This window comes from Diceros bicornis, chromosome 23 (genome assembly GCF_020826845.1).
Source record: "Diceros bicornis minor isolate mBicDic1 chromosome 23, mDicBic1.mat.cur, whole genome shotgun sequence".
Classification (NCBI taxonomy): Eukaryota; Metazoa; Chordata; class Mammalia; order Perissodactyla; family Rhinocerotidae; genus Diceros; species Diceros bicornis.
The window spans coordinates 27,800,309-27,824,188 of record NC_080762.1 but is presented as its reverse complement, the minus strand read 5'-3'; positions in this window follow the sequence as shown (position 1 = coordinate 27,824,188).

Sequence of the window (23,880 nt, the reverse complement as noted above, 5' to 3'; positions counted from 1 at the left end):
AAAAAAAGGCTTGTATCTAGTGTACAGTTGGTAAATGATTGCTAATGTTACTATGTGGTAAGAATAGTCTTCAGAAAGGAAATCAGGATTACATTGCTTCTGAAGCTTTTGCAAAATCAAGCCTTCACCTAACGAAGTTGTTGACAAAAGGATGACATCCACATGGATCTACAAGAGCAGAACCCACAGAACAGAGACGGGGTGATCGGCGTTAAAACCACACTGCACTGAGGCCAGAGATCCTGCAGACAGAAAGAAACTGGGGTGCTACTTGCTGGCAGTTTGTGCCCTTTGAGAAGCAAAGAAAGTGCATTGAGCATGACTGGGGCCACCTCCCTGCCCTTTGATTCCTTGATCCTCTGCTCACTGAACCACATTCCGATGAATCATTCATCCTCTGGTGACCTTGAGTACAGGTGGTGTGGTGACTGGAGGTTGCGTTGTTTCTGTGAACTAACTGGTTTGCCCAGTAGCCTTGGGTGATGTCTAGGAGTCCCCCTGAGTTGATGAGCATTGTGTACTGAAGAAAGATATGGAACGTAGGAGCCCAAGAACGTGCTGTCCCCCTGTGAGGCTCCATATGAGCAGCCAAGCAGCCTTTCTAGACTTCAGGGCTTTCTAATCTATAATGCTAGCCACAGTGTTCCCATAGGAAAACCAAGTGTGTGTCTCACCCAAAATGTTTACTCTGAGCCACAGCCAAACCTTTACTCATGTTGGTTGGTACATACACTGTTTACGGTCTTTGTCAGCCCTACCTATCCACACCTTTCTCTGGGAACAGACTGCACCCATAAACCAGAAGTGGGCTAGGTGAAACACAGAATATTCCACCCCTCTCTGGTCTCTGGTCGGTGACCCTGTCAAGAATGGGAACATGACTCAAGGTAGACCAGTCAGAGTCCTGCCCCAAGATTTTATCCAGCTGGACTCCATTTGCAAAATAAAATATAAGACTGAGCCATTTAGCCAAGTAGCCAGAAGACTGTAGCACTGGCTCAGGAAAAAACAGCTGACCGACCTTGGGCAAGTCGCTTACACTCTGTTGGAACAAAGTTCCTTCTTCTATGAAGTGAGAGCTTCGATCAAGACCATCTGGAAGGTTCTGACTTTCAGAGATGAGAACTCTCCTTCTCCTGTTATCTAGGCATTGAACCAAGACGACCTGCCAAGCTTCAGTCTTCTGCCATGGATTTAGTCTGATGACTACTTAGCCCAGGAACTAGGTTTTCCAGGAACCCAGATGATTGTGACTGGAGTCCCCACACTTGCTGAGCACTTTCTTAGATTTTTGAGATTGGGTGAGATATGTATATCGTTATATTCTCAACAGTCTGGTTGTAGACCAAAGTCATTGCACTGGCAAGCTCTTATCCTAAGGCAATCTCCACCCAATGGTTGGTCGCCAGCCTAGGTTATAAAGGTTCTGCCAAAAACTGGAATCACATCATTCCATGGAATACTACTCAGCAATAAAAAGGAACAAATTATTGGTACATGCAACAACTTGGGCAAATCTCCAGGGAATTATGTTCAGCAAAAAAAAAAAAAGTAAATCCCAAAAGGTTACATACGGTATGATTCCATTTATGCAACATTTTGAAATAATGAGATTTTGGAAATGGAGGACAGATAAGTAAGCGCAGGGGTTAGGGACAGGGAGCTGGGAGTAGGGAGGTGGGGGTAGTTATAAAAGGGCAACATGGAGCATCCTTGTGGTATTGGAACTGTTCAGTATCTTGACTGTGACAGCAGATATGCAAACCTACGCATGTGAGGAAATTGCATAGAACTAAATACACACGCAATGAGAACAAGTAAAACTGGGAAATGGGATAAGAGTGGTGGATTAATGTCAACATGCTGGTTATGATTTATACTATACTATGGTTTTGCAAAATATTACCATGGAGGAAACTGGATAAAGTGTGCACAGGATTGCTCTGTATTATTTCTTACAACTGCATATGAATCTACAATTATCTCAATAAAAGTTTTATTTAAAAAAGAAATTTTGTTTTTACACCACTAGAACCAGGCAGGTGAAGCCTCTTCCCGATAATCTAAAGAATGCATTCTTCATATGAGGCCTCACTTATCCAGATCAGCCTTTCTCCCCATTTGAGTTGACCTTGAAACTGCAAGAGAGGCAAGAAAACTAGTTGTCACAGTTCCTATCTTATATGGTTTAATACTGGTGAGGAATATGTAGACCTCATTTTCATAAATACTAAGAATGATTTACAAATTCAAAAAGCAACATTTTATGAGACACTAAATGTTACTTCCCTAAATTAAGATGGGGAATGGTGTATAGTAAGATTTTAAACAACCCTGCAAGAAACCTAACACACAAAGGATCCACCGAAACAGTCCTTCAGTGGTGACACACTGGGAACGTTTAAATTAGATCCGTCTCAAATATACAAACTAGGCAGACAAAAAGGAAAAAAAGGCACAGATAAATGTAAAATAATTGTAGGGGATACTTCATTTAACATTATTGATATATACAAAACCTGAGTACAGTTAAGAATTTTCTAGTAACATATGAATTAGTAAATTTTACTCCAGATAAATAATTATGGAATGAATGGAGAATCTTGACAAAGCCCTTTAAACAGCTCCAAGTCCAGATAATTTCACGTGTGAATTCCTTGAAATCATTAAGAAGATAATTCCTATCTATGCTATTTAAACCATTTCAAAGCGTAGTAAAAGAATGCAGGCTTTCCAAATGTTGTTGACAGCAAGCAGAGTACTGAAAAGAAAGATAGGGAAAAAATTACAAATCAATATCAAAAACATCCTAAGTATAAATATTGATGCAAACATCTCATGTAAAACATTTAAAACCTTATCAAGTAGAATCCAACATTAGATTAACAGAATAGTATATAGGACCAAGTAGAGTTCACTTAAAAAATGTAAAGATGGCTCAACATATGAATTCTACTAATAAAATTCATCGTAACTTTTAAAGGTAAAAAATCACATCATCTCAAGAGATTCCAAAAAGGCATTTAAAAAATTCCACATCAAGGGGCCGGCCAGTGGCAAAGTGGTTAAGTGCACACACTCAGATTCGGTGGCCCAGGGTTCGCCAGTTCGGATCCTGGGCACGCACCGAGGAACCGCTTGGCAAGCCGTGCTGTGGTGGTGTCCCATATAAAGTGGAGGAAGATGGGCATGGACGTTAGCCCAGGGCCAGCCTTCCTCAGCAAAAAGAGGAGGATTGGCATCAGATGTTAGCTCAGGGGTGATCTTCCTCACACACACACAAAAAAACACAAACCAAACAAAAAAATTCCACGTCAATTGCCAACTTAAAAGCAAGGTTTACAAAATAGCAATACAAGGATGTTTTAAACATGAAAAAAATATGCATTTCTAACAGTGTGACATTTAATAACAAAGTTTAAGAACCATTTCCATAAATATAATGAATAAGGAAAGGTAGTCTATTATTTAATCTTGCAGAAGTGTTAGCCAAAACAATTAGAAAAGGGAAAAAACAGGTATAAAATATTGGAAATTAAAGAGAGAAAATTATCATTTTCAGAAGATGTCACTGTATGTCTGAAAAATATGATAGGCTGAAATGCAAAGGTGTTAGAACCATTAGAGAGTTCTATTAGGTGTCAGATTAACATAAAAACATGAAGCTATCTCAATTATACCTCAATAAAGCTGATTTTTTTTAAAAGAAGCACAAAACTTTCTTATACGTTGACAAGAACCAGGTAAAAAATATAACAAGGGGCCGGCCTGGTGGCATAGTGGTTAAGTTCGCATGCTCCGCTTTGGCGGCCCAGGGTTCGCAGGTTCGGATCCTGGGGGCAGACTGACATACCGCTTGTGAAGCCGTGCTTCCTCTCTTTATGTAAAGAGAGGAAGACGGACACGGATGTCAGCCCAGGGCCAATCTTCCTCAGCAAAAGAGGAGGATTGGCATTAGATGCTAGCTCAGGGATACTCTTCCTCACAAAAAAATACATATGTATATATAACAAAAAAAGATGCTAGTCACAATCGAAACAAAATGCACAAAACACTTAGAAATAAGCTAAATAAGTAATGTGCAAATTAAACGAGAAAACTATAAAACATCAAGGAACACTGAAGAAAATATAAATAAATGAGGAGAAAGACCTTGCTCACACTGGTATACTGTACATCTATTTTTGTCATCCTTGTTGTCATTGTTACCGTCTTTGTGCCCCTAACATTCAGACCTCGGTTTTTGGAACAGCTGCTGATTCCCTTTCTCCAGGTTCCCTGCCCCTCTGTGTGCAGGCTTGTTTGGACCATCACCCAATGTGTCCTGCCCTTCTCCAGCCAAGGGGTAGACAAGCTACGCAAGTGAGGATCATTGAAGTCTCTTTCAGAATCTGAAATCTGAGCACAATGCCTCAAAGATGGAAAGTTGGTGGAGCTGAAGAATGTGAATGGCGTTGCATTCAGCTGGTTCCAGGTCCCTGCAGCTGCTCTGCTTATTTTCATCTCCAAATCTAGTCCTTCAGCTTTCCTTCACATCTATGATCCTCCCCAAATCCTTTCAGAAATTCCTTTATTTCATCTTTTTCTTTAAGTCAGTCAAAGTCTGTTTCTGATTTCTTTCAACCAAAGAACTACAACTGAATCAAATAGAAAGACATAGTATTATAAAGATGTCAGTTACCTCTAAATTAATGTATAATTCAGTACAATGCAAATCAAAACCATAACAGAAAGGGAGAAAAATCGTTTTAAAGTTCATCTTGTAAAGTGGTACTCAACTTTAGCTACACATTAGAATCATCTAGGGAGCTTTTAAAATTCTGTTGCCAGGATGCGCCCAGAGCAATTAACCCAGGACTCTGGGAGTAGGATAAGGTTATCAATGTTTATTAAAGCTCCTTAGTGATTATGATGTGCTGCCAGGGTTGAGAATTACGTCTCTAGAAGATTAAACACGTTAAGAGTAGCAAGAGGGCCCGCCCCATGGCTTAGCGGTTAAGTGCGCGCGCTCCACTGCTGGCAGCCCGGGTTCGGATCCCAGGTGCGCACCGACACACCGCTTCTCCAGCCATGCTGAGGCCGCGTCCCACATACAGCAACTAGAAGGATGTGCAGCTATAACATACAACTATCCACTGGGGTTTTGGGGGAAAAAATAAATAAATAAATAAATAAACTTTAAAAAAAAAATAAAGAGTAGCAAGAAATTTCTGAAGAAAAAAAGGGAATAATGAGCAGGCTTGTCCTATCAGCAATTGAAATATATTACAAAGCCATAGTAATTAAAACAGTAGAGTACCAGCACAAGAACTGACAGGCAAAGAAATAGAACAAAGTACATGCTCCAAAAAAAAGTCATTTGTACAATTTAAAATGTAGTAAAGTGGCATTTCAAATCAGCAGGGAAAAGATGGACTACTCAGTAAATAATGTTGTGACAACTAGCTAATCATTTGGAAAAAATAAAGCCATTAAAATAAATTCTAGGGCCGGCCCCGTGGCTTAACGGTTAAGTGCGCGCACTCCGCTACTGGCGGCCCGGGTTCGGATACCGGGCGCGCACTAACGCACCGCTTCTCAGGCCATGCTGAGGCCGAGTCCCACATACAGCAACTAGAAGGATGTGCAGCTATGACATACATCTACTGGGGCTTTGGGGGGTAAAATAAATAAATAAAGTTTAAAAAAATAAAAAATTAAAAAAATAAAAATAAAAAAATAAAATAAATTCTAGATGAATCAAACGTGAAAATTTGAAAATTAAAACTATAAAAATATTTTGCTTTTGCCTGTGTAGTATATATTCATCCTTCTTTTGGTAACAGAATCCCAGTATTCCTTGGGAAACCACTCATCTGCAATTTTGAATCCATTTGATTGGGGGTTGAAGTAAAAAGACGAGAAGAAATTAACTCTGACTAGAAACTAAAGAATATAATAAAAGCAATGAGATACCACTTGTTGACCATCATATTGGCAAAATAAAAATTTTTATTGGTAATATGTGGTCTTGGTTAGTGTGTGGAATTAGAAACTCTCAGGATATAAATGGCAGGAAACTCTGTAAATGTACATACCTATAATCCAGTAATTCCACTTTTGGTAGTGTAATATAAGCTTACAATCAACCACAATCACCAAGATATACATACAAAGATTTTATTGATCACAACTTTGTTTCCATGGTAAAAAACTAAAAGATCTAAATGTCTTTCAAAAGGGTAATATATCTATACATGTGTTGATATTAAAGATTTCCATGACTCTTCATACTCATTAGAATGACTGTTTTTTGGTTTTGGGTTTGGTTTTTCTGGTGAGGAAGATTCACCCTGAGCTAACATCTGTGCCAATCTTCCTCTATTTTGTATGTGAGTTGCCACCGTAGCATGGCTGACGAGTGGTGTAAGTCTGAGCCAGGGATCCAGGCCCGAGAGCCTGGGCTGCCAAAGATGAGCACACCGAACTTAACCATTATGCCACCAGGCCAGTCCAAGAATGGCTGTTATTGAAAACACATGCACAGAAAATAAGTGTTGGCAAGGATGTGGAAAAATTGAAACTTTTGTGTACTGTTGGTGGGAAAGTAAAATGATGCAGCCACTATGAAAATTCCTCAAAAAATTAAACATAGAATTACCATATGATCCAGCATTTCCACTTCCACTTTGGATATATACCCAAAAGGAACTCCAACAAGTATTTGTACACCATGTTCATAGCAGCATTGTTTACAATGGTCAAAAGATAGAAGCAACTCAAGTGCCCAGCAATGGATAAATAGATAAGCAAAATGTGTTATATACATACAATGGAATATTTCAGCCTTTAAAAGGAAGGATATTCTGACACATGTACAATGTGGATGAACCTTGAGGACATTATGCTAAATGAAATAAGCCAGTCACAAAGAACAAATATGGTATGATTCTGCTTATTTGAGATACCTAGAATAGTCAAATTCACAGAGACAGAAAGTAGAATGGTGGTTGTCAGGGGCTAGGGGGATGAGGAGTAGGAAGTTATTGCTTAATGAGTAGAGTTTCAGCTTTGCAAGATGAAAAAATTCTGGAGATGGATGATGGTGATGGTTGCAGAATGATATAAATCTACTTAATGCCATAGAACTATAAAATTAAAAATGGTTAAGATGGTAAATTTTGTGTTATGCATATTTCAACACAATAAAAAATTGTCTCTCTGAAAAAAGAAGTTTTTGTTTATTTATTTTGATTTCCTCAAGCTTTATCATTATTGTCTGGGAAATTTGCTTTTATGATGAGTCATTCAAGAATGACTCTGAAACAAAAATTTTGAGAATATGCAGTAAAGTTTCCTAGATATTATTCTTCATAGTTGCTTTTATAGTTTGTGATCATCCATCATTTTTATTTGTAATGATTGTGTATAAAGTAGGAAGAGTCTTAAAAAAAAAAAGGTCAGAGCCCTTAAAAGCATCAAAAAGGATCCTTATACAGGGTCAATCACAAATGCAATTATGGGGAATCAGGTGGTGACATCATATCTTAAGTTACAAGTCACTTCTTTGTGGGGTGATTTTCCATGTTGGAATTTTGTTTCACATTTTCTCAGCAGCTCCATTTCACTCCCAGGAGCTAGCTGCTCATAAAGAATCTGGTGGCCCAATCATGCATGCCAGGGACCCAAAATCTGAGAGGATTCACTTGGTTAGCCAAGAACCATTAGCTAGAGGTGATCTGGTTTCTTTCTCCAGGCTGGAACAAAACAGTGAAAATATTTCCACTCAAAATAGAAGCTGCATTGTAAAGGAAATCCTGCCCCTTTTCTTTTAAAATAAAAACACAAGCAGAAATACGGAGTGGAACTTTGGATTGCCTTACGCTATGGTTTAAGAAAGGAATTGCAGCGTATATAAAACAAAATCTTAACTGTCCCTAGACCTTACAACAAATCCTTCCTTTAAAAACTGTATCCAGTGCAGCTGCTCAGTATAGAACATGATCAGGATACAAGAGAAATAATGCCAACTTCTTGTCAGAAAATCAAAACTCTAAGCCATCTGAAAGCAGATAAATACCTTCCCTTAATGTCCATTTAAATATGTACTGAGGATCATAGACACAAAGGTGCCATTGTGAACACAGGATGAGACCTTATGTAATCTGATCCAAGGAACTAGCTGACTTGGATAAACATCCCCATTTGCAACCAAACTCAGCAAAGTTGCTCAAAAGCAATACCAAAAGAAGAGGAAAAATCTTGGTACTAAAACCTGTTATGACTGCTCCCTGACCAGCTGCACTTCCGTTCGAGTATTAAGTCTCTCTTCTTAGTGACTTCACACCATCTGTTTCTGAGGTTTATTTAGACTAGTTTTGGTGATTTTGTGCCAAAGGTGCATGAAAGTGTTGTTTAACTCTAATATTTGGTGAGAGATTTCTTGAATAAGTTAAAGAGGCATGACACATTCATATTTCTGAGGTTTTTAAATAATTTCCCTATTTGACAGCAAAGTACCACATCACAAAAATACTATCAAAGGTCTGCCTACTCTCATTCTTCTTTTTTTTTTTTTTTTTTGCAGGAAAAAATTTGCCCTGAGCCAATATTTGTTGCCAATCTTCCTCTTCTTTTTTTCTTTCCTCCCCAAAGCCCCAGCACATTGTTGTATATCCCAGTTGTAAGTCCTTCTAGTTCTTCCACGTGAGCCACAGTCACAGCATGGCAACTGACAGATGGGTGGTGTAGTTCCCCCACCGGGAAATGAACCCAGGCTGCCGAAGCGGTGAGAGTGCTGAACTTTAACCACCAGGCCATCAGGGCTGGCCCTGCCTACTCTCATTCTTGCAGGTGACTATAAATTATTCATTCTACTCATTCCACTATACATGAGCATATATTTAGAATTGAAGTAGCACATTGATTCTAATAAATGCCAATCCTTGCTAAGAAACCTCTGAAATTCATCCAACAACAATCTGTAGGCTCAGTGAAGACAATGTCAGTAAATCAATTGACTAAAATAATCTGTTCTTGCTATCCAGTATAGCTGAAAATGTGCATATCCCCATGACCCAGCAACTCCGTGACTAGGTATAAACCCTGAAAAATAAATGCACAATGAGATGTGTACTGGGATGTTCGTTGCAATACTGTTTGTAGTAGGACAACTGGGAAAACCCTAAAAGTCCATCATCAGGAAATTAGATGCATAAATTGTGATGTAACTGTATAATAGAATACTAATAGAAGTTAAATAATTATTATACAGTATATACTAACTTAGCTTTTGAAAACATAATTTTGGTGGATAAAAGCAAGTTGTAGAATATTTTATTTAGTATAATACCATTTGTATAAATTTCAAAGACATATAAACAAAACAGTAAAAATTTAGAAATGACCTAAGTATCCATAAGGAGAGGATTGGATAGATTAAGACAATATATTCATACGATGAAAGATATCATTATTTTTTGAATGACGGTGTAAAGCTCTATTGATTGACATTGAAAGAGGTCAATGATATTTTGCTAAATGAAGAAGCAATATGTGTACTAGGATCTAATTTTTATCTTCAAAAAAAGTGTGTGTGTATGCATAAAAAATGATAACTCTGGCTGTTTCTGGATGGTGGGATAGTTGGTAGGCCTTATTTTCTTCTTTATACTTTTCTGCATTTTTCTGAAATTTTTTTGCAATTAGTAGTATTGCTTTTATAATCAGAAAAAAAATGACTATAAAAAGAACAAAAACACAGTGTGGCTGATGTCATTTCCAAAGATGGCTGCACCAATATATAGCTCATCCCACATGCTTTTATTACAGTATAACATTGACACTGCTCCATAGAGAGGTAGGATCCTCCATTCCTATCCCTTGAATATGGGCCAGGCTTTGTGACTTGCTTCTAATGAATAGAACACAGTCAAAGTAACTGTATTATTTCCAAGGGCAGGTCTTAAAAGATGATACAGCTTCTGCTTGGTTCGTTCGCTCCCTCCCCACTCCCACCTTCTCTCTCCACTCACCCTTTGAACCCAGCCACCATGTCATGAATTAGCCCAGGGCACGTGGAGAAGTTTCATGGAAATATTCTGGCCAACAGCCCTGCTAAGGCCTCAGCTGAGAGCCAGCATCAACCACTAGATATGTAAATGAACTAGCCTTCAAATGATTCCACCTCCAGCCTTTGAGTCTTCCAGTCGAGGCCCCAGACACCTCTGTGCCTTGCCCAGAATCTGTGAGCATAATAAACGGTTGCTTGTGCCATTGTATTTTGGAGCAATTTGCTACACAGTCCTAGAAACTGGAACAAGCAATATTATATATTCTTTAAGTCTACATATGTGGTAAGAGTAAATCAATTGACTGAAATAATCCGTTCTTGCTATCTAGGATAGCTGAAGATGAGCATACTCCCATGACCCAGGAACTCCATTACTAGGTATAAACCCTGAAAAATAAATGCACAATGAGATGTGTACTAGGATGTTCATTGCAACACTGTTTGTAGTAGGATAATTGGAAAAAAACTAAAAGTCCATCAGCAGGAAATTAGATACATAAATTGTGATGTAATTATGTAATAGAATACTAATAGAATTTAAAAGAAATAAATTACTGTATGTACTAACAGCCTGGATTGGGTATATACCAAATTCTTTATAATAATTGCTCCTAGGAGTGTGGAGGAGAATGGGACCAGATAGAGGACTCCATGGGACTTAAACGGTGTGTGATATTTTTAAAGGTCAAAAGAAAAAAAATAATAATGAAATAAAAATTTTAAAGAAAAACATATTGATCTGAAGCAAATATGACAAAACGCTAACATTTATTCGTTCTGATTACGAAAACCCAGGTGATTGTGATTGCCCATGTACTTTTCTGAATTCACTTTCTCCCTATCACACCAAAAATAAATCTAGTAATTAAATTTTAGGGTTGGTTTTTTTTTTTTTTTTTGGTTGTAGTTGTTTCTCTCTCTAGTGAAAACAACAAATCCCCTTATTAAAAATCCCTCCACACAAAACTAATTATTTAAGGATTTAACTTAAAATCCTTGACAATGTCTCTTGATAATTTGAAGGGTTTTTTTTTATTTTTTAGGAAAGTTACTTTAAGACATCAAGGCATAAATTGATGCTATAATTACTTGTGAAGACCTTTCTGGGTAATAATAAATCAAATTACATAAAAGTTTAATTGCTTTTAAGCAATTAAGGAGTTTAAGCTGAAAATCCTCCATGATAAATTGAAAACCTGCTACTTCGGTCCATATTCTGTACGAGGAGCTAGTGAGTTTTAGGATAGGCTATCTCACTGTAGACCATGGTTTTGTGCATATCATATCGGGGAGAAATCTGCCAGGAGTGCCATTAGGTAATTTGTCACACTGCCAGTCTAACTCTGGGCAGGAACCAGCCACAGGCTACACTAAGTCACAATGGCTCACTACAGGCTACTGAGGCTCATTGGAAGCCTGTCCCCAAATGTGGCCTCCATTCAGGACCATTGGAGACATCCTGCAGATCAAGAGAGGGACCAGATATGATATTATGAGAGGGTAAACTAGCATGTCTTAGAGGGTCCCCTACCTTTTGTCTTTAACTTTGATCTTTGGGATGAGCCAAAAAGCACATTCTCTGTAATAGGTAGGACCCTAAAAACAAATGGGTTTAACTGAAGGGAGCCAAATGAAGGAATTACTTGCAAAAAAGATGGCAGCATTATGGGAACTAACGAGGGAAGGTGAAGTGCACGGTCCAGCAACAATGAGAAGACTAGACCTCCCTCAGGCTGCATGGTGTTACTGGAGTCTGGAGAGAACTATGCTGTGGAAAAGGGGGCCCTCCCACAGGAACTGTGCGCACGGAGGGAGGCAGCCACTACCAGATTGAAGCCCGGTTGCTGAGGAGATAAATACTTCAACCTTCTCTTCCCACCCTCCAACCTCCTGCAGTCCCTCCAGTGAACTAGCCCAACCAGTAGCCAGAGGTCAAGGGCATGGGGGGATGCAGTCCATACAGGGCAGCATGGCAGGACACAGAGCAGGGCAGAGAAAGGCAGAGAGTGAATCTTGGGGCCAAACATAAAATTAACCATCACACTTTCCCCTCAGAGAAAACAGAAAGATAAGGTTATCCTATATGCTAATGGCATGGTTTGATTACCAAAAAGTACAAGGAGCAGAGAAGATGAGTGAAAATCAGATATTCTAAAACCCCAAACTCTATGTTTCATAGACGTTAATAGATAACCTACAGAATAGTTCATGTCTAGGAATACCTGGTTACTTAGGAAAACATTTGAAATAATCTTTGGAAGTTAAATTACTTAACATTGGGCATTCTATTGATCATGAGTCTACTGATTATTCTACATGTTAGATGGCCAGGTAGGTAAATATAGATATAGACATGGAGCATATATGGATATATAGAATGTATTTTATAGAGACAGAATATATAACATTATATGTTATATATGTTTTTATAGAGAGAGAGAACATCATATATATGTATGTATGTAAATATATATATTTCTATAGATCAAAATATTAATGGCTGTAGAGGAGTGACTGGTAACTTCTGCTTCACAAAATTTCCAAGCTAAAGTTACTGCATGCTGGTGGGAATGGAAATTGATATGACCTTTCTGGCAGATAGTGGGGCAATATATTACCAAAAGCCTTAAAAATGTGCACAATAAAATTTTTAAAAATTGCTGATATCCAATGCAAGTACCTTTATAGGCTGTTAAGGGGAGTATAAATTGGTATAGCTTCTTTGGATATCAATTTGGCAGGACCTACTAAAATTTTCCATGCACATACACTTTAACCTAGTAATTTCACTCTTAGGGAATTGAATATGTGCACAAGATACATGTATAAGAAGAATGTTTATTGCGTCATTGCTTGTAATAGCACTAAATATGTGTGTGTATATGTGTATATATGCATATATAAATGCATTTGAAAACCATTTAAACACCCATCAGTAAGAGCATGGTTGAAAACCTAGTCTTCTTCGAGGGTCTCCCATTTCAGAGATCGCCATCCATTCTACTTGTGCACCCTGGAAACTTAGGAAATGCCTACACCCCTCAGTGTCTAGAAGAGAGAGTGGCATATAGTAGGTATTCAATCAATAAATATTTTTTTTATGACTCCTCCTTCGCCCAGGATATCCAATCCATTATCGAGGTGTGTGATTTTATTTCTTAAATCTCTCTCAAATCCATCCACTTCACTTCTTCTCCACTGCTAGGAGTGGAATCTGTTTATTTATCTCTCACTTGGACTATAAAATAATGTCCTATTTGGTGTCTGTACATCTACTCTGGCCACCTTCCAATCAGTTCTCAGCTGCCAGGCCATCTTTCCAAAATAAAGATCTGATCATGTCACCACACCCCCAACCCTTCAATGACTTTCCATTTGTGTTAATCTGCTAGGGCTGCCATAACAAAATGCCACAGACTGAGTGGCTGAAACAACAAAAATTAATTTCCTCACAGTTTTGGAGGCTAGAAGTCCAAAATCAAGGTGTTGGCAGGGTTGATTTCTTCTGAGGTCTCTCACCTTGGCTTGTAGATGGCTACCTTCTCTCTGTCCTCATATGGTCTTTCCTCTGTGGATGTCTGCGTCCTGATCTCTTTTTATTTTTTTAAATTTTTTAATTTTCTTGCTGAGGAAGATTCACCCTGAGCCAACATCCATTGCCAATCTTTCTCTATTTTGTATGTGGGTCACCGCCACAGCATGGCCACTGACGTGTGGTGTGGGTCCATGCCCAGGAACCAAACCCGCACTGCCAAAGTGGAGCATGCTGAACTTAACCACTAGGTCATAGAGCCGGTCCCTTGATCTCTTTTTACAAGGACACCAGTCATATTGAATTAGGGCCCATCCATATGACTTCATTTTACCTTAATCACCTCTTAAAAGGCCCTATCTCTAAATGCAGTCACATTCTGAGGTACCAGAGGTTAGGATTTCAACATATGAATTTGAGGGAGACAATTCAGCCCATAACACCATTGCTCTTAGGATAAAATCAAAACTGTGTCCACGGCTGTGCTGGAGATCTTTGGTTTGTCCCTCCAGGTCCACCCTTCACTTGGCTTCACCCTGTCTAATGTGTCCCTGGAAGCTGACCCTATGGGCAGTACCAAGGGCTCCCATGCTCTCTGGCTCCAGGAGGGTTTGGCAGATGGAAGGCACCAATAGGAGATCTGGAGGGTGGAAGAGTTTGTAAAGCTGAGGTGCTTTTCCCCGGGCTTCCTCTCTGCCAGGTCACCTCAGGTTGGCTGTGTCCCTCTACTGAAAGCCACAGCTCCCATCAGGCAGCCCTCTCCACACAGTGACCAACTGGATTCCAGTAACTGCTCCTTCAAGCTTCAGTTGTTAAGGGCTCCCTGCTTGTGCTAGCCCCAGGATAATGTTTATCCCTATTCGTCTTTACCAAACCCTGCCCACACCTTTGTAAATAGTCTCTTCAATTTACCCATCCTCAAATTACCCAATTGGATATGTCATCTGCTTCCTGCCACCCCCCTGCTACAACAGTTTGCAAATCCTTTATGGTCTGGCCCTGGCAAAACTCTCCACCCTCATCTTATGCCTCTCTCCTTCTCACTTTCTCTGCTACAACCACTCCAGCCTTCTTTCAATTCCTCAGATAGATCCACTGACTTGAAATATTAACAAACATACTTTCTTGTTATTTTAGAACTATTTAAAATTACAAAAAATGTATGTAACATTTTGTCTTAGATCAGGTTCCCAGCGAAGCAGACGCTGAGAGGAGATGTGTGTGAGAGAAGTTTATTGGGGAATGTCCTGGGGAGCGACGCCTGTGAGCGTGTGAGGGAAGCAGGACAGGGCAGATGGAGCAGCTGGGCTGTGACGCATTGGAAAGGAAGGCCTCACCTGGTCCCTCTGGAGGTGGAGCTGGGATGGCCCCTCAGAGCTGACCGGGATGGAGGCAAGGAGGCTGGGCCTTTGGACCTCCACATCAACAGTCACCAGAAGTGAGCTGACCCCGGGAAGCGGCATAATTTAGGCAAGGCAACTTCTTTCAACCAAGGGAAGTCCTGGGAAAATAATCAGTTGTGGGTGGTCAGCAGTCAACTCCCTAGAAAGTGGGGAAATGAGTCCCTGTGTCCTGAAGGGAGGATCTAGGTCGCATACCACAGTATCCACCAAGAAATCCTACTTCTAAGTTTTTAAAAGGAAATACAGGGGCCGGCCCAGTGGCGCAAGCGGTTAAGTGCGCGCGCTCCGCTGCGGCGGCCCGGGGTTCGCTGGTTCGGATCCCGGGCGCGCACCGACGCACTGCTTGGTAAGCCATGCTGTGGCGGCGTCCCATATAAAGTGGAGGAAGATAGGCACCGATGTTAGCCCAGGGCCGTCTTCCTCAGCAAAAAAAAAAAAAAAGAGGAGGATTGGTGGATGTTAGCTCAGGGCTGATCTCCTCACAAAAAAAAAAAAAAAAAAAAAAAAAAAAAAAAAATAAAAGGAAATACAGATAAGAGCAAAGAACTAGGTACAAAGATGTTTATTAAAACATTATTATTATTTTTTTTTTTGAGGAAGATCAGCCCTGAGCTAACATCTGCCAATCCTCTTTTTTTGCTGAGGAAGACTGGCCCTGGGCTAACAACCGTGCCCATCTTCCTCTACTTTATATGGGACGCTGCCACAGCATGGTTTGCCAAGCGATGTGTGGGTGTGCGCCCGGGATCGGAACCAGCGAACCCTGGGCCGCTGCAGCGGAGCGCACGCACGGGCCCAACCCTAAAATATTATTTATTTATAATTGGGAGAACATTAGATACAATCTAAATATCCCATAATAGGAAACTGATTAAGTATGCATAGTACACCTGAAGAATGTAATACCATGTAGCCATTTAAAGCTGTGTTGCAGATATGCTTAATCACGTGATATATTATTAAATGAAAAAGCAAGTTACAACACAACTTTGTTGAAATATGTATGTTTGCATGTACAAATATCTGTATAAATGCATAGGGAAAAAAAGGCTGGAGGAATATGCATCAAAATGCAAATTGTAGTTATCGCCGGGGGATAGGATTATAGTTTTTCATTTATATATTTTTGCAATGAATATATATTGCTTACATCATCAGAAAGAAACAATAAATTTAGAGGTTAAAAAAATTATTGTGGTTGTGATGGCACGGAACAGTAATTATCTACTTGTTTTGCTTTGAAATCTTTCGCTTAATTAGAGTTTACATGTAAGCCCCAAAAGGCAAACACATCGCCATGGCAGTGTTCTGCTTGGGCGTGGGCGGGGGAGAGGGTGGGGGAAGGGGGGGAAGGGCTGTGGGGCACAGTGTGCTCAGTTCTCTCTGTCACCATCTCCCCCAACCCCACAAGCCCTTGAGTCCCCTCACATCCTGCTTGAAAATTATAGATCTCTGTGGCCTATATCACCTATTTGTTTGATACCCCAGTGTGGATATGCCATGGCTGCTATTCAGCCCCGTATGGGTTCCTTTATTTTCATGACGTGATGTCAGCTTTACTATACGTTTAAGTGTAAAAACTTAGGCATTTGTTCTGAAACAGCAAATGAAAGAGTCACACTCCATGACCCTGTCAGAGAAGATAACCCCAGACTCTCAGAGAGGTGATGGTAGTGTGGTGGCCGAGAGCAAGGAGCCACACGACAAGGCTCAAATATCGGTCTACAGTGGGGTGACCAGCTATCCAACATCTCTCTTTTGGTTTCCTCATCTGTAAAGAGGTGATGATGATGCTGGTAGCACCGACCCCATAGAAATGTTTCAAGTATTAGATGAGCAAATGTATATAAAAGCATTTAGAGTAGTGACTGGTACCTGGTGCTTGCCATTATTATTTTCTGCTCAATCCTTATCAAAAAGCTCAGTTACAAGAAATAATAGTCATGGAGAATGTTGTCCATCTGTTCCTCTAAATTTTCAGGTTTTTCCTATAAATATTCAACTGTGGAGCTGAATATTTGGTTAACACTATTTTAGCAGCTGGTAAAATTACTTCTGCTGAATAGTGCTTTGCTATGTCACTTGTCTTGATGAAAATGGCAAGAGACATACGGGACTTGCTCCTGCTCTCACTGCAGGGATGGTGCCAATGACATTGACCATATTCACCTGGAAGTCCCTTCCTAAGGACCCATACTGAAATCTTTCCTCAGACCTCAGTATATCGGGTTTAGTCATGTGTGTTAAATGCACAGGCAATTGAGCTTCTGTTTCTAATCATGACCCCTTCCTTCCATTAGCTATAGTGACTATTCAGGACCCCATGACAAGCATTCTTGAATCCTATCCATGATTTCATTTTTTTCCTACCCTTATTTGTCTTCTACCTCAAATTCCTCATCTATTTGTAACCTGGTGTATAACACATATTTCTTTCTTTTTTTCTTTTTGTGAGGAAGATGGGCCCTGAGCTAACTTCCGATGCCAATCTTCCTCTTTTTGCCGAGGAAGATTGGCCCTGGGCTAACATCTGTGTCCATCTTCCTCTACTTTATATGGGACGCCACCACAGCATGGCTTGACAAGTGGTGCCTCGGTGCGCGCCCAGGATCCGAACCCCGGGCCGCAGCAGCAGAGCACGCGCACTTAACCGCTACACCACAGGGCTGGCCCTAACACATATTTCCACAAGCTGACTCAAAATCTTTTTTTATTGGAATGAGATATAGAATAAATAAATAAATAAGCAAGTAATAATTAAATACAAAACCGAATGCATGCTGACAAACACAGTGTTAATGATGAGGCTACAAAAAGAAATTCTGTGTCCTGATTGCATTCACATCGAGTCTCAACAAGGGTTGTGTCACTGGTTGTGTTTCACAAGCCCCAACAAACAGTTCACAGTTGTTGCAATCTAATTTAAGAATAGACAGCAGCTAGCAATTAGACTGTACTCATCTATCATTAAGAGAAACCTTTTCAAGTCTTCGTAAAATATAGTAGGGTGCAAAATGACAACCAAATAACAGAACAAATGAGTATGATGAATGCCCAGTATCTCCTAGAGTAATAACAATGAATTTGAATTAATTTTTGTAGGCTCAGCATAGAGTACTGAGCCCAATTTTTCATGGATGGGAGAGCAAATTCAGAAAAGCTCACAGAAAAATACGAATAAACAACATTGTGAATCATGGAATTTTTTAAGTTGGATGGAATCTTAGTACTTTAAAACTGGAAATTATCTCCAAAAAGTACAATCCTCTTGAAGCCCAGAGAGACTTAGAGGGGCCATGCAGCAAGTTTCAGACCCAGGATGGCGATCTGGATCTGCTGATGATTGTGTCTCAGGCGCTAGACCCAGACAACTCTAGCATGAATCCACGTGTCCTTTTGGAGTTGGGTAGAAACCCAAATGATGGACTAGAAGAAAGTGACTGTACTCGTCTCCAAGCACAGCCCTGATGTGAGCACCTCTGGAAGGCACAATGATTTGACGCCAAGGGCCAGGGCCAGGACCATGTCTGACTCTCCATCCCCGGCCAGCCAGATGGTCTAAGAGAGCAGAGCTGCCTGTAACCACTCTCAGGCCTGTGCTTCTCAACTTGGCTGCACTTTACAATCATCTGGGGAGCTTTCAAAAACTACTGATGACTGAGCTCCACCCAGACCAATTAAACTGGAATCTTCTAGCTACGTAGGTAAAGGTGGCAGACATCACTACTTTATAAAGCTTCCCAAGTGTTTCTAATGTGCAGTCGGAGTTGAGAACTATTGTTATAGATAGCTAAGCAGGTTGCCTATCTGATGAAAACTGAGCAACTCCAAGAGACCAGCCTATTTAGAAATAGTCCTAACCACCTTCTCAAGCTTTCCCCCATGACCTAATATAGTATCAAAGGTCTGCCCTCCCCTCCCCCAGTTACTCTGGTACTAAGGTATTGCTGCTGGCTCTTTTACTTACTGAACATTAATTGAGAACCTACTCTCAGTCACACCTCAGGAATCCAGAAAGAAATATGGTACAGTTCCTGCCTTCAAGGAGCTCACAGACAGGTCAACACAATGTTCATTTAATTCTCGCAACAACCTTATGAAGTAGATTCTGTTATTATCCAGCCCGTTTACAGACAAGACTCCTGGGCCACAGAGAACTTAGGTAATTGCCTGAGCTCCATTAGCTCGTCGTAGCTGGGCTGGGAGTCAAACTGAGGCAGCCTGGCTCTGGCATCCACGCCTTTAAGCTCTACCCCGAGTTGGATGAGCGGATGCGTTCAAAGTCACAGAGGCGTGAAAAGACATTGTTGATTCAGAGAACGGTGAGCAATCCGGTGTGGCTGGAAATGGGGCTGAAAAGTTGGATTGGGGCCAGACTGTGAAAAGCCTTATGGGCCGTGAATGGGGGTTTCTATTTTGTCTTCTGTAGGCAAAGGGTAGCCGGCCAAACTTTTAACGTGAGGAACAAAATGATCAGATCTATATTTTAGAGAATAGTCGCAGGGTGGAAAGACGGAGGGCAGAGAGGTAGAGCTATGACAGATGATGCAAGTAGATGAAGTCCTGGGGGGAGGGGAAGAGGCAGGATGCCTAGACATTTCTGACTGAGAAGTGACAGGATTCTGTGACTGACTGGAAATGGGGAAAGAAGAGGAAGGCAGCTCCCAGGTTTGTAATGAGAGACGCTTGGCAGGTAGGTGCTCTGAATAGAGAAGCAGGTCTGTTGAGGGGAGGTAATGAGTTCAGTTTTGGACATGTTAGGTTTCCACAAACCTTACCATCTGCCAGTTGCTAAAAGGCATGACAGTTAAACTACTTCCGATCCTTTGGGCTCACAGAGATATTTCTTTGCAAAAATCTTAAATATGGAGACTTCCTAAAGTTTCTTAGAAATGCATTGATTTTAGGGCCGGCCCCGTGGCTTAGCGGTTAAGTGCGCACACTCCGCTGCTGGCGGACCAGGTTCGGATCCCGGGCGCGCACCGACGCACCGCTTCTCCGGCCATGCTGAGGCCACATCCCGCATACAGCAACTAGAAGGAAGTGCAGCTATGACATACAACTATCTACTGGGGCTTTGGGGGAAACAATAAATAAAATTTTTTAAAAAATTTATTTAGAAATGCATTGATTTTAGAATTTACGTATAGTTTGAAGAGAAACCGAGAAGCAAACCATGATGGTGATTTTGTTGTTTTGAAAAGTGCCATCCTACCAAAATTAGAAAAAAATACTCTCTTTATACTGAGGAAAGAATCAGAAAATAATCAAGCCAACTCCAAATGAGGTCTATGAGAAATGAAAAACATACTTTTCAGCTACCTAAATATTTGAGTCCTATTTTAAGGACAGTGGTGGTATTGGGTGAGTGTGTTTAGAATATGTTTAGTTCTAAATAGATTTTTCTCATCTTAACTTTATGGCATAGTGATCCAAATATCTGCTTGTCTCTAAACTGTTTGCCTTTATCTACTAAGGCTAAATTTAGTTCAAGAGACACACTCATACAATGGCTCCTTGTTACTCAATTTATCCATAAATTATATGACTGGTATTTAAATGTGAATATTTAAAATATAACCCCCAAATAGAATTTTGAGCATTTTCCTGTTAAATAAAACAGCCCAGATTAGTTTAAAACCATTTTCAAAGAATAGTCCAAAAAGTAATTATATTTCCTCCTCCATGGGCATTGACAATTACTTTTCAAAAGATATATCCAAATTTTTAGTTTCTTTTCTATAAGTTTATATTAGATCAGGGTTTATGTGATAGGCAGTTTTAGGATTTCAAAGCAAAGCCCTGCCATCCTCTGCAGACAGCAGCTCTTTCTTGAGAAACAGGCATTGACTTGTTACTGACTTTTAGTAGAGACTAAACCATGGACCACAATGCAACCTGAGCTGCCCATCATGAACTGGGTGTTGTCTAACCCACCAAGCCATAAGGCTGGGTGTGCACAGCAACACTCCATTGTCAAATGAAGGTGGTATGTGTGAGATCGGACTCGAGCAGGGCCTGAAGACACATTACATGAGGAAGTGGCCCAAATGCCCACAGCCCCTAGTCCTGCTACATTATCTTCCATCTCCTAGCCTAGCCTATGGCTTCATGGGGAGCTCTCTAGGACCAGCTGACTAAGAGAAAAATTGGGGTCTGGTTTACAGAAGTTTCTGCACAATATGTAGGCACCACCCCAAGGTGGACAGCAACAGCTCTATAACTCCCTTCTGGGTCATCCCCGAAGGACAGTGGTGAAGGGAAATACTTCCAATGGGCAGACTTACAAGCAGTGCACCTGGTTGTTCATTTTGCTTGGAAGGAGAAATGGCCAGAGGTATGAGTCTATACCAATTCATGGGCTGTGGCCAACAGATGGCTAGATGGACTTTGAAGGTACATGATTGGAAAATTGGTGACAATTTGGAAGGCTGGGGAAGAGGTATGTGGATAGACCTCTCTGAATGGGCAAAGAATGGGGAGATATTTGTGTCCTATGTGAATGCTCACCAAACAGTGACCTCAACAGAGGAAGATTTTAATAATTAAAGTAAGTAAGGTGGCCCATTCTCTGGATAGCAGTCAACTTCTTTTCTTGGCCATTCATGTCATCACCCAATGGACTCATGAACGAAGTGGCCATGGTGGCAGGGATGGAGATTATCCATGGGCCCAGTAACATGGACTTGTACTCACTAAGGCCAACCTGGCTATAGCCACTGCTGAGTGCCCAATCTGCTGCAGCAGAGACTAACACTGAGTTCCCTATATGGCACTATTCCTTGGGGTGATCAGCCAAGTGCAATGTTGATTCTATTGGACCATTTCCATCATGGAAGGGGCAGCATTTTGCTCTCTTTGGAATAGACACTTATTCTGGATATGGATTTTCCTTCCCTACATCAATGTTTCTGCCCAAATTACCATCCATGGATTTACAGAATACCTTTTCTACTATCATGGTCATCCACACAACGTTGCTTCTGATCAAGAAACTTCCACCAGTGACATGTTGAAATGGGCCCACGCCCATAGAATTCACTGGTCTTACCATGTTCTCCACCATCCTGAAGCAGTTGGCTTGATAGAATAGTGGCCTTTTGAAAACCCAGGTTACACCTCCAGCTAGGTAGTAATACCTTGCAGATAGGGCACTGAACTCCAAGATGCCATATATGCTCTAAATATGGTGCTGATTCTCCCATAGTCAGGATTCACAGGTCCAGGAATCAAGGGGTGAAGATGGGAGTTGCACCACTCACTAGTACTCCTAATAAGTGATCCACTAGCAAAATTTTTATTTCCTATCCCTGAGACCTTATGTTCTGCTCTTTTAGAGATCTTAGTTCCAAAGGGAGAAATGCTTCCACCAGGATACACAGCAATAATTCCACTGAACTGGAAGCTGAGACTGCCACCCAACCACTTTGAGCTCAAGCCTCTAAATCAACAACGTATGGAGTTACTGTACTGGCTGGAATGATTAACTCTGATTATCAAGGGGAAATTGGGCTGCTACTACACAACGGAGTTTAAGGAAGAGGATATATGAGAATATCCTGGAATACAGGAGGTCTCTTAGACCATCTCTTAGTACTACCATGTCCTGTGATTAAAGTCAGTAGAAAACTACAACAACCAAATTCCAGGCTAAGAACCATGACCAGCTGAGGTGCTTGCTGAGGGCAAAGGAAATATGGAATGGATAATGGAAGAAGGTAGCTATAAATACCAGCTATAGCCACATGACCAGTTACAGAAATGAGGACACTAGTAGTTATATTTCTTCCTTATGTTGACATACATATAAAGCAAATATTTGTTTTCTTCTCTTATCATCTAACATAATATGTACTAATAATGGTTAACTTTACATCAGTGTTTAAGTTGTAAAGTATCAAGAGTGAACACAATCCAGTTTGCATCCTCTTCTAGGGAAAGGGTTGGTGGTTTTGGTTGTATGCAGGGGGTTCTATCCCATTAGGCCAAAGTCTGACCTTGTCATTGTCTTTATCTGGAGATTAGGTATGGTTCAGAAATGTAGATTGGTGCCAAGTTGACAATGGGTGGACTCTACAGTGATCAGTTGATGTGTCAATGTGGTTAGTCCCCAGTTATTCAACCAAACACTAAGTGTTGCTTTTAAATATTTTGTAAATGTTTATATCAGTTGACTTTAAGTAGAACTGAGGTTCCTTACTGAAGAAATTCTACCTGTGGACCGCAGCTTCCACTTATTCCCAGCTCCAGCCTGCAGTTTCTAGCAGTCCCTGAACTATAATGAAGACCTTAGAACTGGGAGTCCAAGAATGCACTTGAAAGATCAAAGAAAGGAATTCAGGGGTATGAAAGGAGTAGATGCAAATGACAATTTAGGAAACCAAAGTGACTTGCGGACCTCAATGCAGATATGAAAAGAATGCCACTGATTAAACAGACTCAGGGACTTAGCACAGGTTGTTCCCTCCACCAGAATTTTTCTCCAGATCCTCCCAATGAATTGGGCTGTCATTCATATCTCAGCTCCAATGTCCAGGACCATCCATAATCACTGAACCCATGGCCCATGACTTCTGCCACCCTGTTGTCCTTACAGCACTACTTCACAGTATTCTGCCTATTTGTCATTACACACATACTGTCTTTCTCAACTAAAGTAAAACACCTTGTCCAGTAAGTTCAGCATTCAATCTTCAGTCTCCTGGCATATGGGTAGAATTCAATAAAGTAGGAGTGCCCCCTTAAAAGTTTAAAGATGTCAACTTTTGGATGGACTTCTCCAGTGAAAACCTGCTGCTAGTTGGCAATGCAAAATAGCTTAACTGTAATATTCTGAGTAGGAAAATATTGACGTAAATCCCTAATGGTTTAAATAGACTCATACAACTATGAAA